Genomic DNA, 5,000 nt, shown 5'->3' on the forward strand with positions numbered 1-5,000 from the left:
ACATGTATATATGTGTATATATATATATATATATAAAGATATATATATATATATATATCATATGTATATGTATATATATATATATATATATATAAAAATATATATATATATATATATATGTATACGTGTATATATATATATATATACATATATACATATATATATGTATATATATATATATGTATACGTATATATATATACACACATATATATATATATATATATATATATATATATATGCATATATATATATATATATATATATATATATATATATATATGTATATACGAATGTATATATATTCTTATGTATATATATATACGAATATATATATATATATATATATATATACATATATGTTAGTAGAAAGTAAACGCTGGACTCGTCGTAGAAAAGAGTTAATTCCGACGTTCGTCTTCGGGGATATACATAGGCATACAAAAGAAATCCGACCTAGTTATGGACCAAAAAGTCTCCTGTCGGCATGCTTCTCCTTTGTAATCTTTTTAAATATATGTATATATATATATATATATATATATATATATATATATATATATATATATATATATATATATATATATATGTATATATATATTCTATTTATTTGTTAATTTTTTTTTATCTATTTGATTATTTTACTTTACAGTCTGTTTATTTATCTATTTCTCAATCTATTAATTTATCTATTTTTTATCTACCAATTTATTAGTTTGTTTGCTTGTTTGTTCTTTTGCTTATTTGTATGGTTGTTTATCTATTGATTTATACATACGTACATATACCAAGGGAGGTAGCCAAAAAGAAAAAGGCATAAAATCATTCCCACCCATTCCATCCCCAATAAACTCCACTCCCCTCCACCCTCTTCCCTCCCTCTTATCTTGGCACCTCCTGGATGACGGGCCATCCCTGTATCTTGTCCTCTGCCCTGGGTCAGAAGCAGTGTCGCAAGACACACCACATCCACAGCAATGCCGTTTCATTAAATCGGCGACCCCCCCCTCTCCATCCCCTCATGCAGAAAAGGAGAAGACGGTTAGGAATCCCTCCGGGGTGCGTCAAATTTTGCTCACACATACTACCTCAACCCCCATTTCCCCATTCCACCTCATGCATCACATCATCATCCATATACAATCATTTTCCATTCACCCTTGCCTTCTGTCTTCTCCCGTCCTTCCTCAACAGACATTCCCCTTTTCCACAAGGCCCCTTTCACCCCATCATCCTAGGTCGCCCCCTCATGTTCCCTCCTTCCACATCTGCCTTCCATACCTCTTTTACTAGTCTTTCTTCACTCATTCTTTCCATGTGTCCAAACCATCCCAATACTCTTTCATCCACACTATCTCCCAGCTCCCTTACCACCTCCGTTCTCCTCCTCACCTCCTCATTTCTCACTCTATCCAGCCTAGTAACCCCTATCATACTTCTCAGACATCTCATCTCAAACACATTCAAACTCCTTCTCTCTTCCTCTCTTATGTTCCATGTTTCTGCCCCATACAGTGGTGTTGGCACAAGTACTCCTTCATACAATCTCCTCTTAGCATCCATTCCCAAATGTCTATTCCTCATTACACTTTTTAATCCACCAAGGCATTTACTCGCTTCTCTCAATCTCTACTTTACCTCCACCTCCACTCCTCACTTTCCTGCCACATTTGCACCCAAGTATCTAAAACTATCACCTTCCTCTAGTCGCTCTCCCTTAATGCTCACTTTCAGTCTGCTGCCACTTTCACCCCTTGTACATCTCATCACCTTACTTTTACCCACATTTATCTTCAACTTTCGTCTTTCACACACTCTCCCAAACTCTGTCACCAACTTCCTCAATCCCTCCTCTGATCCTGCTACAGGTGCAGTGTCGTCCGCAAACAACAGTTGGCTCACTTCCCACTTTTCTCCATTTTCTTTAACCATCTCCAATCCCTGACCCACCACCCTTGCATTTATTTCTCGCACCACCCCATTCATGCATAAGTTGAACAGCCAGGGCGACATAACACATCCATGACGAAGTCCCACCTTTACCTCAAACCACTCACTCTCTCCATTTCTAATCCTGACATATGGTCTACTACTCTCGTAAAAACTCCTGACAGCTCCTAGAAGCTTTCCTCACACAGTGCCTTCCTGTCTAATCTGTCATAAGCCTTTTCCAAATCCATAGAAGCCCCCCCAAAAAAAAAACATCTTTACCCTTTCCTATAGCTTTCTCACATATCTGTCTTACCACAAAATCTGATCTACGCAACCTCTACCTGTCCTAAATTCACACTGTTCCTCACCAATTACTCCCTCTGTTCGTCTCTAAATTCTCTTAATCAAGATCCTCCTATAAGCCATCCCAACTACACTCAACAAGCTAATACCTTTGAAACTACTACACTCACACTTGTCCCCCTTTCCCTTGTAGAGTGGAACTATACAAGTTTTCCTTCAGTCCTCCAGCACTCTACCCTCTCTCCAACAAACATTAGATTACCTCACCAGCCAGTCCACCAGCACTGTACCTCCTTTTTTTTTTAGACATTCTGCATGGCATCCATCCAGACCAGGTGCCTTACCTGCTCTCATCATCTTAACAACTGCCTTCATTTCATTCTTCCTTATTTCTCCTCCATTTTCCTCACTCATCACGGTCATTTTCTTAGCACTTCCCACTGCAACTATCTTTCTCTCCCTATCCTCCTTCACATTTAGCAACTCCCTAAAATACTCTGCCCATCTTCCTCTTACTGCCTTCTCTTCCATTATCATCTCTCCATCTGCACCTTTTACCTTTTCTTCTCTACTTGATTCGCCTTCTCTTCCTCTCTTAATTTATTTTCAGAATATCTTTTTATTATTAAAAAAAAAAAAAAAAAATTCTGTCATACTCTTACCCCACTTCACATCTGCTCTCCTCTTTGCCTCTTTTACCTTGTGCTTTAATTCTCTTTTCTCTTCTTTGTACCTCTTATATGACTCCCTCGTCCTATTTTGTAACCAATCTGTGGAAGCTCGCTTCTTCTCTTCTAGAACCTTCTTTATTCCCTCACCCCACCATTCACTACCCTTCCTTCTATTTCCTTCTTTCCTCCTTGTTCCACACACTATCTTTGCACACTTTGCGACTCCCTCCTTGAATCTTCCCCATTGCTCCTCCACTCCTAGTTTTAATCTATCCTTCACTCCCTCCTACTTCTCTCTCAGTTTCTTCTTGTACTCCTTCTCCTTTTCCTTCTCATTCAAAGAGTTCACTCTAAGCACCTCCCTACCTTCTGTCCTTTTCCTCTTTCTCCATCTATCCTCCACTCTCAACTTACCTTCCACCAAAAAATGATCTGATATTCCCCCACTCTCTCCCCTTAGAACATGTACATCCTTAACTCTTCCTATTATACTTCTATCTACCACTACATAGTCCATTAACGCTCTATCTACCACCCTTCCATCTACCACCCTCTCCCATGTGTACTTATGCTTGACTTTCTTCCGAAACACTGTATTTGCTATCATCAACTCTCTTTCTAGACACATCTCCACCATCAACTCTCCACTACGATCCTTTCCTGGAACTCCACATTTCCCAACCACTCCGTCAATTGGTTCATTTCCTACCGTAGCATTAAGGTCTCCCAATTGTACTACATTGACGTTCCTCCCTAATCCCTCTATGCACTCATTTATATATATCCGAAAAGCCTCCCTTTCTTCTACACTCTTCTCACTACCAGGCCCATATGCACTTACAAAAACCCACATCTCCTTTCCCAGTTTCACCTTCATTCACATTAACTTTGAAATAACCTCCCTCCACTCCACTACATGTTCACCTATCTCTTCACTTACTAGTATAGCCACCCTTTCTCTCCCTCGCCCTCTCTTCACTCCTGAGAACCTCCCAACTACACTCCCAAACTCACACTCGCCCTTCCATCTCAACCTAGTTTCACTCAAAGCCAACACATCCATCTTTCTTCTCACAAACATACTACCTATCTCTTCCCTTTTACTCTCATCTGTACCACATCCACGCACATTAAAAGACCCAAACCTTAGGGTGCTGGTTTGAAAACTCCTATACCCTCTTATGCCTTTACTTTTTTTTTTTTATGAATGTCCCCTGTGGGGCTACAGGGAGAAGGATGCCTGGTCCTAATTCCCGTCCCGTTTTTCTCGCCTCTAACGATCCAAGTGGGAATACTTGGTGGCAACATTCTTTTCCCCCACTACAGGGTAGGCGAAACAAGGAAATGAAATTCAGTGAAATGGTACAGGACAGCAACAAGTGTGTGGGAGACAGCATAACGGAGGGACAGTAGCAGTATAAAAAAAAAAGTTTCATCATTTCTCTGTGAGCAGAGTCCTCCTCTATCACAGACAAAATGATGTGTGACTCTGGTCCGTAGGGGCGACCCATATAGACCCTAAAGTATCAACTGCATGCTACTTTGTCATAACAACATTCAGCCAATACCCCAGACGGGTATATCTATTCACTTGTCTAATTATTCATTTATCTATTTATTCATCAATTCATTTACTTATTTATCATTTATTTACTTATTTATTTATTTTTCAGAATTCTTGTATCGAGTCATCCAGCAGAAGAACCCCTTTCGGTGGACTCTGAGGAAGCCCCACGAAATCGTCCACAGGCGAGGTTTCCGCCCACCGACACTTTCTCCCCGTTTGCCACCTCCAGGACTCTCCTCACCTATTGCATCCTCGCCTTCTTTCCTTCTCTTCTGCGCTAATCTTCCCTTCACTCCCTCCTCTGGATAATCCTAACCCCCCTTTCGTTCTCCCCCTTTCATCCTGCTCCTCCTCTTCCTCCTCTCCTTCTCCGGTCAGCCATGAGTGTGCTGCTCCTCTGCTAATTGCGTTTTTTCATCACTGTCTTTTAAATTTCTCTTGTATGCTCACATTTTCCTACCAGTTCTCCCTTCTGTTTTATTGATTCAAATCCTTTCCCTTCCTCCTCATTCTCCCTTTCTCCATTCTT

Source organism: Oratosquilla oratoria, chromosome 14 (assembly GCF_046742065.1).
Source record: "Oratosquilla oratoria isolate Oo_2021 chromosome 14, ASM4674206v1, whole genome shotgun sequence".
Taxonomy (NCBI): Eukaryota; Metazoa; Arthropoda; class Malacostraca; order Stomatopoda; family Squillidae; genus Oratosquilla; species Oratosquilla oratoria.